Consider the following 13,482-nt stretch of genomic DNA (forward strand, 5'->3'; position numbering starts at 1 on the left):
GAAATACTTGCCTGCAATTATGAGAAAAGGAAGAGAAAGTGTATTGAGAGGAGAGAGGGAGAGGACAGAAAGAGAAAGAGCATGGAATTCCAGCAAACTGAAAAATTACAGGCTATTTGAAAATTAAAAGTATCATTCTTAGTGTGTATCAATATTTAACATGATACTTTTTAGTCCCCTTTCTTCTAACTTCATATTAAATTAGGAAAAAGATAACTGAAAAATCTGTACCCTTATCTCTATCCATCCATCGAATCTATAGAGATCAACTGAGTCACTGCTGAGCACCAAATACTGTGCCTAAGCAATGAGGATTTTAAAAAAAAGACAATTTCTGCCACCTAAAGGCTAAGGCTAGAACAAAAAAAATCTTTCATGAGTTATTTTTCTCTTTCTATATTGAGTCTATTGGATATATTTATTGTTTTTTTATTTGATGATTTTTTAATATGATTTAATTTTTTACTTTAAAAGTTATACAGATAAGACTATTTTTGCTTCATATGTTTCTAGTCTGCATTCATCATCTCTACTTACTCATTTTCCATTGGCTCATAAAGCCATGGAAATCTTATTTCTGCCTCTGCTACCTAATATTGAAACTGCTCTTGCTAAATGACAATGACATTGATGGACAATTTCTACTTTAGTAAAATGACCTGTAGGTGCCATTTGATATAGTTAATAACTTTCTCAAACTTTCTTCTTCCTGCTTGATTTTTTTGCTCTCTCCTCTTCTGTTTTTCCTTGGTTCTGTCTAAATTTCAGGTTTCGTGTTCAGATCTTATTCTAAGACCTGAAAAATTTTACATATATTCATAGATTAATTCTCCATAGTAAACTGGTTGGCTTACTGCTCTGTAGTCACACTTCCATTCTGAGACCATTTTTAAGAACTTATCATTCCCTTCAAAAGCTATGTTTCTCATACTTCTATATGTCATATACATTTTAACTGGATAACCTTCTTTTCTTTACTTGCCTAAACCCTACTTGTTCATCCATAGCTTATTCATTTATGCAAACAAGGAAGGCAAAAGGAAGTGTTTGCTGACCCTCTTCTAGCTGTTAGGACTCTTATGCCAGAGTAGCAATAATTTACAGCTATTGCAGCAGCAAAGAATGAAAAACAACTAACTTTTACCTAGAACTGACCAGTCACAATAGTTCTTAAACTTAAATGTGCTTACAGGAACCTGTTGAAATGCTAACCTGCAGGACCTGCTCCAACACTCAGATTCAAGAGATTTGGGAATGGCCTTAAGAGTTTTCATCTGATCTTATTAAAAAGCATCTGCATTTCGATCCCTGGTACCAAAACCAACCAAACAAACAAACAAACAAAAAGCTTCTGCACTGTAAGAGAAACTACCAACAGAGCTAAAAGACAACCTACAATGTGGAAAAATAAACTTAATCAGCTGTTCTTCAAACAAAGGACTACTATCTAGAATATATAAAGAACTCAAAAAAAATCAGATCCCCCAAATTTAAAGACCCAATCCAAAAATGGGCATCTGAAATGAACAGACATTTCTCAGACAAAGAAGTAAAAGCAGCAAATAAACATATGAAAAAATGTTCAGCATCACTGGTTATTCAAGAGATGCAGATGAAAACAACACTGAGATTCCACCTCACCCCAGAAAGAATGGCTGCTATCAAGAAATCAACCAATAATAAATGCTGGTGGCATTGTGGGGAGATAGGAACCCTTCTCCATTGTTGGTGGGAGTGCAGACTGGTGCAACCATTGTGGAAATCCATACGGAGATACCTCAAAGAACTAGGATTAGAGGTCCCATTTGACCCAGCTATTCCTCTGCTGCATATCTTTCCAGAAGGATTAAAAGAATCATACCACAGTGATATATGTGCACCCATGTTTATAGCAGCACAGTTTGTAATAGCTAAAGCTTGGAAACAGGCCAAGTGCCCATCAACTGGAGACTGGATAAAGAAAATGTGGGTTTGTTTTTTTTTATAAAATGGACTACTGCTCAGCCATAAAAAATGAGAAGTTAGAGACATTTATAGCTAAATGGATGCACATTGAGCCAATACTCTTAAGTGAAATAAATAGGACACACATGTGTAAATACCGAATAGTTTCTCTAGTGTGAGAAACTGAAAGTGTAAATAAGGCCTAAAAGGTATAGTAGATAATGTGAAATAGGAAGAAAAAGTCCAAAGGGGTAGGGGAAGAGGGAAGGGTAAGGGAAAGGAATGAAGGGAAAGGAAAAAAATATGAAAAAAAAATTGAAACAAAGTCTTTGTAAACAGGGAGGGATAGAGGGGTTGAAGGGAGGGCCGGAGAGTGGGGAAAGAATAAGAACCAAAATGCATCATGCAAAGGTACAAGTTCCCAATGATGAATGTAGATGTACTGTATACCTAAAATGTACCAATAAAAGAATTTAAGAGGAAAAACTATTTTTTTAAAAAAAGAGTTTTCACTTTGGCCTGGCGTGGTGGCACATGCCAGTAATCCCAGCACTCGGGAGGCTAAGGCAGGAAGACGAGTTTAAGGCCAGCCTGGGTTACATTGGGAGTTCAACGCCAGCCTGAGTGAGACCCTATCAGAAAAAAAAAACAGTTTCCATTTTAACAGTGTTCTCTAAGGCATTCTGACATAGTTGGTCAGGGAACCATCTTCTGAAAAACACTAAACCACAAGCTCTCTGCCAAGCCACTCAATACATTGTGACAAAATTAATATTCATAAAATAGCTGTTATAATTTAAAAACATCAAGTACTTGGCATCAAACATGACTATGTGTTTCACACATACCAGACAACTAACTTCAACCCAAGGTTGCTATTTACAGATAAAGAAAAATAGGAGATGATGGAGATTAATTCTATCACATTCCCAATGATAGGATTTAAACTTGGGCCTCCTTGTCTGAGTGCCATAGGTACTCAGGTCTTCCTTAAGTAAAATCCTAAGATCTTGGAACTTAGGGAATCTCAGGAAGCACTCCCTTCACCTCATAGCTGAGGAGATAGATCCTCCCATGGAGGTACCTCATCTGGGGGACAGTGTATAGCTAGCAGTAAGCTTGCTTCTCTGGCCCTTACATAGGTCAGCATGCCATACAAAAGATCATCTCTCTTTCTTTATTAGGAAATAAGAACAAAACCATGCTCTTAGTAGAAAGAGCTTTATGGAGTGATGGGAATGTACAATTGGACTAAAGTGACAGTTGTTCAACTCTGTGCTGACTAAAACTCAAAGAGCTGTACTCTTAAGCTGAAGTTTAAAGGACGTAAATTATATTTCAATAAAGCTACTTTAAAAACCAAATTGTGCCCTTATATTATTGGACTGTTGAATCTGCCTACATTGGTGATCTGATTTGTGTTTGAATTGTGTAGACCGTCTCTGTTCTTGGATTCTCTTTGACATTTTTGACATCCGCACAAAAAAATTCAGAGTCGCTGAGGATGTAACTCAGTGGTGCTGCACCTGCCTGGCAAGCACAAGGTCCTGAGTTTGATCCCTGGTACCAGGAAAAAAAATTCAGAGTCAAAAACTGCAGGTTCAGCAAGCCAGTTTATTGACAAGAAAGCGTAATAGAGTTTTAACCAAGCACTTTATTAAGGACAGCATACTTTTCAATAAAGAAGGGAGGCCAATGCCAGAGGTAGCTGCTGTCTGTTGTAGGCAAAATACACTTGGGGGAGATCCAAGTCAGTGACTTAGAAAAGGGCCCAGTGCCTGGAGTAAGGGTTGTTTCTTAACCTGCAGATTATAACACTAATGTTGTCATAAAGGTTTTAGAATATTTCTATTGACTAATTATGATTTTAATTTTATGAATTTTAGTATATTAAACAATGAGTACTTAACAGGAAAAAAATCAAAAAAATAAAATATTGAATTTTTAATATTTATTGCTTATTAAAAAAATGAAAATTTTCAACATTGACTGGTTTTTGGTGTACAACATCTGAAAAAGAAAAATAGAAATAAACTCCTACGTGAACTACAATGAAAATGCCAATAGCACTTTACAAAAAAAATCTTTACATCGAGAGCCACCCCAAGCAATGAGGAGGAGCCTTCTGGGCAGCCATACCATGGTCCCCAGTGCCACAGAACAGAGCCACCCCCAGCACAGAGGAGGTGACCCTTCAGGGCTGCTGTACTGCCACCTCCAGCAGCAAGGAGTAGAGCCGCCCCCAGCATAAAGGAGGTGAGCCTTCTGGGTCACCATACTCCCATCTCCAGCAGCGAGGAGCAGAGCCACCCACAGCACAGAGGAGATAAGCCCTGCAGGTATCAGCATTCCACCCCCTGGAAATGAGAAGACATGTAAACAACTTTCAAAACCAGTCTTCCAGATCACCTAAAGCAACCACAAAGGGAAATGAGATGGAACACCCTGATACTCCACCACCTGGACTCTTTGAACTGGCAACAAAAGAGGATCTGGAAAAAATGAAATGAGAAATAATTTCTCACATAACAGCAGAGATTGTGCATATACTGCAAGACATGACTAATAAATCTAGAGAGGACACAGATTTAAAAACATAGAGGAGTTGAGGAACATGATGGAATCCCAAAATAGGAAACAAATAGAATTCATAAAACAGATGCAAACAGATTGCCAGGAGAATAAAAACTCCACTGAAAGTTTACACAGCAGAATGAGCCAACATGAGGACAGAATTTCAGATATAGAAGATAAGACTGCAATTAATGACCAGGAAAAGAAAAATCTCTTTAAAATAGTAAGGGACCACGAAAAATCAATCCAGTACCTACTATATGATGCAAAGAAGAATAACATAAGACTGACCAGAGTCAATAAAGAAACAGGAGAGATTGCAGATGACATAAAAAAAATTGTTCACAGAACTGATGGCAGAAAACTTCCCAAGCAGGAGAAAAGGACTTCACATACAGATAAGTGAGGCATATAGGACTCCAAACAGCCTTGATCAAAAAAAAAAAAAATCTACACCTAGGCATATAATAGTTAAGATGCCAGAAATCCAACAGAAGAACAAAATTCTACAAGCAGTTAGAGAAAAGAAACAAATCACATACAAAGGAAAATCCATCAGAATCACTGCAGACTTCTCCATGCAAACTCTCAAGGCAGGAAGACCTTGGAGTGACCTATTCCAAGCCCTAAAGGAAAACAGCCTCCAAACCAGACAGATGTACCCTGCAAATTTTTCTTTCAAAATGGATGGAGAAATAAGATACTTTCATGACAAAGAGCACCTTAGAAACTTCATGAATACCAAACCAGCACTCCAAAAATATTTTAGACAATATCTTAGGAACAGACAAAGAGGATCACAACCCCAGGAAGCATAGCAGAATGAATCCATCAGGCATGACATGAAATTAAACACAAAGGGGGAGAATCCAACAAAAAGAAAATGTCATGAAAATGATAAGTCAATACGTATCAGTTATAACCATCAATGGTAATGGTCTCAATTCACCAATCAAAAGAAATAGACTGGCAGAGTGGGTCAAGAAGCAAAATCCAACAATATGCTCCATACAAGAAACACACTTAATTCAAAAGGAAACTCATAGACTGAAAGTTAAAGGGTGGAAAACAATACTCCATGTGATGAGAACCCCCCAAAAAGCAGGAGTAGCTATCCTCTTTGCAGATCAAGTAGATTTCAAACCAACACTGACTAAGAGAGATGAAAAAGGACACTACATCCTTGTAAAGGGAAGAATCCAAGAGGAAGAGATGACAATCATAAATATCTATGCACCAAACACTAGTGCACCCAACTATATAAAACAAATACTAACAGACATGAAAAGTCATATATGCACTAATACAATTGTAGTGGGGGACCTCAATACCCCACTGTCACAAATAGATAGATCAACTAGACAAAAAATAAGTAATGAAATCCTAGAAAATTGAACTCTTGAACAAATGAACTTCACAGATGTTTACAGAGTGTTCCACCCCACAAAATCAGAATACACATTCTTCTCAGCTGCACATGGGTCATTCTCCAAAATAGACCACATACTCACACAGAACATGTTTAAGTAAGTGCAAAGGAATTGAAGTTATCTCCTGTATACTATCAGAACAAAGTGCAATGAAATTGGAGATCCATAGCAAAAGAAACTCAAAAAATTTCAAAAACACATGGAAATTGAACAACACACTGCTGAATAACCAATGGGTCACAGAAGGAATTAAAGAAGAAATCTGACAGTTCCTTCAATTAAATCACAATGACAATAAAACATATCAGAATCTATGGGACACAATGAAAGCAGTCTTATGAGAGAAATTCATAGCAGTGAATACGCATATTAGGAAAACAGAACAAGCCAAATTTAACAACCTGATGCTGCACCTCAAGCTTCTAGAAAAAGAAGAACAGGACAACCCCAAAGCTCATACAAGGGAGGAAATTATAAAGATCAGAGGAGAAATCAATGCAATGGAGACTAAGAAAATGATACAAAAAAATCAATGAAGCCAAGAGTTGGTTCTTCGAAAGAATCAACAAAATTGACAAACCCTTAGCCAACCTTGTCAGAAAAAGGAAAGAAAAGGCCCAAATCCATGCAATTAGGAATGAAAAGGGTGAAACTACAACAGACCCAGCAGAAATCCAGAGGATCATCAATACCTACTTCCAGAACCTATATGCCAATAAGATGGACAACACAGAAGAAATGGACAGATTCCTAGATACATACGAATTACCAAAGTTGAATGAAGAAGACCTAAAAATTCTGAACAATCCAATATCAACCAATGAAATTGAAAATGTAATTAAAAACTTATCAACTAAGAAAAGCCTGGGCCCTGATGGCTTCACTGCTGAATTCTACAAGACATTTAGAGAGGAACTGCTTCCACTACTGTTTAAACTCTTCAATGAAATTGAAAGGGAAGCAATACTCCCAAATTCATTCCTGGAAGCAAGCATCACCTTGATCCCCAAAGCAGAGAAAGACCCAACCGAAAAGGAGAACTATAGGCCAATCTCACTAATGAACATAGATGCAAAAATCCTTAATAAGATAATGGCAAATAGAATGCAGAAGATCATCAAGAAGATCATAAACCCTGATCAAGTGGGATTCATCCCAGGGATGCAGGGATGGTTCAATATACGAAAATCAATCAATGTAATACACTATATCAATAGAGCCAAGGACAAAAACGATATGATTATCTCCATAGATGCAGAAAAAGCATTTGACAAAATCCAACATGCATTTATGATAAAAACCCTACAAAAAATTGGAACAGACGGTCTCTACCTCAAACTGACAGAAGCCATCTATGAAAAACCAACAGCCAATATCATACTAAATGGTCAAAAACTGAAATCCTTCGCACTAAAATCAGGAACAAGAAAAGCATGTCCACTATCACCACTCCTGTTCAATATAGTCTTGGACACATTAGCCACAGCAATTAGACAAGAGAAAGAAATAAAAGGAATAAATTTAGGAAATGAAGAAGTCAAATTGTCATTATTTGCAGATGACATGATACTCTATATAGAAGACCCCAAGAACACCATCAAAAGTCTTCTAGACTTAATAACCAAATTCAGTCAAGTAGCTGGTTACAAGGTCAACACACAAAAATCAATAGCTTTCCTCTACACGAATGACAGACTCACTGAGAGAGAAATAGGGCAAATAATTCCTTTCACAATACCATCCAAAAAACTGAAATTCCTAGGAATCAACCTAACGAAAGAAATCAAAGAACTCTTCTCCAAAAAATATGGCACTCTGAAAAGAGAGATTGAAAATGATATCAGAAAATGGACAGACATCCCCTGCTCCTGGGTAGGAAGGATTAATATAGTGAAAATGGCCATACTACCAAAACTGCTATATAGATTTAATGAATTCCAATTGAGATCTCAGCAGCATACTTATGCACCTTGAGAAAACAATCCAAAAATTCATTTGGAACAAGAAGAGACCCCGAATAGCAAAAGCAATCCCAGGTAACAGAGACATGGCAGGGGGTATCACAATCCCCAACCTGCAACTCTACTACAAAGCTAGTGTGATACAAACAGCATGGTACTGGCAAAGAAACAGACCTGAGGACCAGTGGAACAGATTAGAAGATGCAGAAACAACGCCAGATACACTCAGCCATCTCATCTTTGATAAAGGAGCCAAACACCCTCACTGGAGGAAAGATAGCCTCTTTAATAAATGGTGCTGGAAAAATTGGGCTTCAACTTGCCAAAGATTAAAACTAGACCTATATCTCTCACCATGCACTAAACTAAAATCAAAATGGATTAAAGATCTAAATATTAAAATAGAAACTCTGAACCAGTTGGAACAGAGGTTAGGTAGAACCCTTGAAGACATTGGTGTAGGAAAAGATTTTATGAAAACCTCAGTTGCCCATGAACTAGCACAAACAATCAACAAGTTTGATCTCTTCTTATTAAAAGGCTTCTGCACAGCAAGAGAAACCACCAGCAGTGTGAAGAGACAACTCACAATGTGGGAAAAAATCTTCACCTGCTCTTCCTCAGACAAAGGTCTACTATCTCGAATCTATAAAGAACTTAAAAAGATCAGACCTCCCAAATTTAAAGGCCCAATCCAAAAATGGGCATCTGAAATGAACAGACATTTCTCAGACAAAGAAGTAGAAATAGCAAATAAATACACGAAAAAATGTTCAACATCACTGGTCATTCAAGAGATGCAAATGGAAAACAACGCTGAGAATCCACTTCACTCCAGAAAGAATGGCTGCTATCATGAAATCAACCAATAACAAATGCTGGTGGGGCTGTGGGGAAAGAGGAACCCTGCTCCACTACTGGTGGGAGTGTAGACTGGTGCAAGCATTGTGGAAATCAGTATGGAGATACCTCAAAGAAGTAGGAATGGAAGTCCCATTTGACTCCACTATTCCACTGCTAGGGATCTTCCCCAAAGAATTAAAAGAATCATATCACAGTGATATATGTGCACCCATGTTCATAGCAGCACAGTTTGTAATAGCTAAAACTTGGAAACAGCCCAAATGCCCAAGAAAATGTGTTTTTTTTATAAAATGGAGCACTACTCAGCCATAAAAAATGAGAAATTAGAGACATTTATAGCTAAGTGGATGCACATTGAGGTGATACTCTTAAGTGAAATAAATAGGATACACATATATAAATACCGAATAGTTTCTCTGGTGTGAGAAACTGAAAGTGTAAATAAGGACTAAATGTATAATAGGTAATGTGAAATAGGAAGAAAAGGGGCAAAGGGGAAGGAAGTGGGAGGGCTAGGGGAAAGGATAGAAGGGAATGGGATTAATAGGAGAAAATGGAAAAATAGGAACAAAATCTATGTAAATAGGGAGGAATGCAGGGGTTGAAGGGAGGGCTGGGCAAGGGTGAAAAATAAGAACCAAGAGAGACTATGTAAAGGTGCAAATTTCCAATGATGAATGTCATTATATTGTATACCTAAAATGTACCAATGATTAGAATGAATAATCGATAATGCCAAATAGGAAGAAAAGGTCCAAAGGGGTAGAGGTAGTGGGAGGGGCAGAGGAAAGGCAAGAAGGGAAAGGAAAAATGATGAGAAATGGAAAAAATGGAAATGAAGTCTTTGTAAATAGGGAAGGGTGGAGGGGGTGAAGGGAGGGGTAAGAGTGTGGAAAAAATAAGAACCAAGATGCATCATGTAAAGGTACAATTCCCAATGAGAAATGTAATTGTCTTGTATACCTATAATGTATCAATAAAAGAATTTGACAACAACAACAAGAACAAAAGAAGGCAGCCTGCATGCATAGCACAAGCAAAGGACATAGAGCAGAGTGACAGGGGGAGATTGGTTTCAACCAAAATAGGCCTCTGTTCTTAATCACCAGAACTAGGAACAGAGAGGGAAAAAAAGCAGAGGGGAGACCCTATATAGTTCCCTTGGACTGTCTGGACACACAAGACTTACTCCTTTTGGCTGTGTGTTGGGAATCCATAGCCAGGATGATATTGCAGACTTCAAGGATTGAGTACTGTTCTAAAAGAAAAAACTCACAGATGTTACCATGGCCAAACTGCAAAGACTCTAGAATGTCAAACACTGTGCTGCTGAGCCTGTTGGATCAAGAAGTATTTACCAACAGAGTTTATGGGCAATTTGAATATATTATGCCCTGCTATAAACTCAGATAGCTTGCTGAAATGCAAAGAAAAGTGATGAGAACAGAACTGAAGTCAGAAAAGGAAAGCATCTGTGTGTAGAGGAAACATGAGTGTCATCTATCCTAAGAGACTACTTATTCAAGAGGCCAGGGTAAGGAGTCTGAGCAGTGGGGATTATCTATAAATTCATGCAGGATGGGTCTGAAAGACATGAAACTTTCCTATGAAAAACTAGAAAATGTCAGAGCATATCATGCACAGTAAGAGCAAGTTCTGATTTCTCAAACTAATTATGCTGGATTGGGATATAAAATAAAATTATTTATTTATTTTTTTCCCCTTAACTTTATTGGTACATTTTAGGTACACAGTACAGTTATATTCAACATTGGGATCTTGTATCTTTACATGATATATCTTGGTTCTTATTTTTTCCCCATTCCCTGCCCTCCACCCTTCCCTATTTACAAAGACTTTGTTTCCATTTTTTCCCTTTTCTAGTATTTTTTCTTTTCCTTTCTTTTCTTTCCCCTAAACCCCACCCACTTCCCCTACTCCTTTAGACCTTTTCTTCCTATTTCACAATATCAATTACACATTTTGATCCTTATTTACACTTTCAGTTTTTCACAACAGAGAAACTATTCAGTATTTACACGTGTGTGTCCTATTTATTTCACTTAAGAGTATGGCCTCAGTGTGTGTCCACTTAGCTATAAATGTCTTTGTGGTTGAGTAGTACTCCATTTTATAAGAAGACCACATCTTCTTTAACCAGTCTCCAGTAGATGGGCAATTGGGCTGTTTCCAAGCTTTAGCTATTACAAACTGTGCCACTGTAAACGTGGTTAAGCATATATCACTGAGGTATGATTCTTTTAATTCTTTTGGGAAGATACCCAGAAGAGGGATAGCTGGTTCAAATGGGACTTCCAATCCTAGTTGTTTGAGGTATCTCCATATTGTTTTCCACAGTGGTTGCACCAGTCCGCACTCCCACCAACAATGAAGAAGGGGTTCTTTTTCCCCACCACCCTCTCAGCATTTGTTATTGATTGATTTCTTGATAGCAGCCATTCTTACTAGGGTGAGGTGGAATCTCAGTGTTGTTTTCATCTGCATCTCTTGAATGGCCAGTGATGTTGAACATTTTTTCATATGTTTATTTGCTGATTTTACTTCTTTGTCTGAGAAATGTCTGTTCATTTCAGATGCCCATTTTCAAAATGGGCCTTTAAATTTGGGGGGTCTGATTTTTTTTGAGTTCTTTATATATTCTAGATAGTAGACCTTTGTCTGAGGAACAGCTGGTAAAAATTTTTTCCCACATTGTGGGTAGCCTCTTAGCTCTGTTGCTGGTTTCTCTTGCAGTGCAGAAGCTTTTTAATAAGATGACATCTCAATTGTTGATTCTTTGTGCTAGTTTCCACGCTACTGAGGATTTGTTCATAAAGTCTTTTCCTATGCCACTGTCTTCAAGAGTTCTACCTAACTTACTTTCCAGAAAGTTTAGTGTTTCTGTTTTAATATTTAGATCTTTAATTCACTTCAATTTTAGTTTAGTGTATGGTGAAAGATGGGGGTCTAGATTTAATCTTTGGCAAGTTGAAATCCAGTTTTTCCAACACCATTTATTAAAGAGGCTATCTTTCCTTCAATGAGGATGGTTGGCTCCTTTGTCAAAGATCAAGTCACTGAGTATGTCTGAAGTTATTTCTGTATCTTTGAGTCTATTCCACTGAACCTTGGGTCTGTTTCTTTGCCAGGAACATGCTATTTTTATCACAGTGGCTTTGTAGTATAGTTTCAAGCTGGGGATTGTGATACCCCCTGCCATGCCTCTGTTGCCTAAAATTGCTTTTGCTCTTCTAGGTCTCTCCTGGTTCCAAATGAATTTTTGGATTGTTTTCTCTAGCTCTGTGAAATATACTGTTGGGATTTCAACTGGAATTTCATTGACTCTGTATAGTAATTTTGGAAGTATGGTCATTTTTATTATATTGGTTCTTCCTACTCAGGAACAAGGGATGGCTTTCCATTTTTTAATATCCTCTCTTTGATCTCTTTTTTCAGAGTCTTGTAGTTCTCAATGAAGAGGTCTTTTGCTTCCTTCATTAGATTGATTCCTAGATATTTCATTTTAGGGGATGCTACTGTGAAAGGGATTGTTTCCCTAATTTCTCTCGGTGAGCCCATTATTTGTGTAAAAGAAGACTATTGATTTTTGATTGTTTACCTTATATCCCACTACTCTACTGTATCTGTCAGTTAAGTCTAGAAGTCTTTTAGTGGAGTTTTTTGGGTCTTCAATGTAGAGTATCGTATCATCAGCAAATAATGGCAGTTTAACTTCTTCTTTCCCTATCTTTATTCCTTTTATTTCTTTCTCTTGTCTAATTGCTGTGGCTAATGTTTCCAAAGCTATATTGAACAGGAGTGGTGATAGTGAACATCCTCGTCTTGTTCCTGATTTTAGCATAAACGTTTTCAGTTTTTGACCATTTAGTATGATGTTGGCGGTTGGTTTTTCATAGATAGCTTTTACCAAGTTGAGATAAAGACCCTCTATTCCAATTTTCTGCAGGGTTTTTATCGTGAAAGGGTGTTGAATTTTATTGAATGCTTTTTCTGTATTTGTTGAGATGATCATATGGTTTTTGTTCTTGATTCTATTAATATAATGTATTACATTTATTGATTTATGTATTTTGAACCATCCTTGCATCCCTGGGAAAAATCTGACTTGGTCAGGGTGTATGATCTTCTTGATGACCCCCTGTATTCTGTTTACCAGTATCTTATTGAGGATTTTTGCATCTATGTTCATTAGGGAGATTGGCCTGTAATTCTCTTTTTTGTTGGGTCTTTCCCTGGTTTTGGAATCAATGTAACACTTCCTTCCAGGCATGAATTTGGAAGTATTGCTTCGCTTTCAATTTCATTGAAAAGTTTAAAGAGTAATGGCAATAGTTCTTCTCTAAATGTCTTGTAGAATTCAGCCGTGAAGCCATCAGGACCTGGGCTTTTATTTGATTTTAATTACATCTTCAATTTCATTGACTGTAATTGGGGTGTTTAGGATTTTTATATCTTCTTCATTCAACTTTGGTAATTCATATGTACCTAGAAATCTGTCCATTTGTTGTGTTTTCCATTTTTTTAGAGTACAGGTTCTCGAAGTAGGTATTGATGATCTTCTGGATTTCTGCTGGATCTGTAGACTTCACTTTTTTCATTCCTAATTGCATAGATTTGAGCCTTTTGTTTACTTTTTTTGATAAGGTTGGCTAAGTGTTTATCAATTTAATTTCTTCTTTTGAAAAACC

Source organism: Heterocephalus glaber, unplaced genomic scaffold (assembly GCF_053883595.1).
Source record: "Heterocephalus glaber isolate CG9 unplaced genomic scaffold, H.glaber_assembly_v1.0 deba00001719, whole genome shotgun sequence".
NCBI lineage: Eukaryota > Metazoa > Chordata > Mammalia > Rodentia > Bathyergidae > Heterocephalus > Heterocephalus glaber.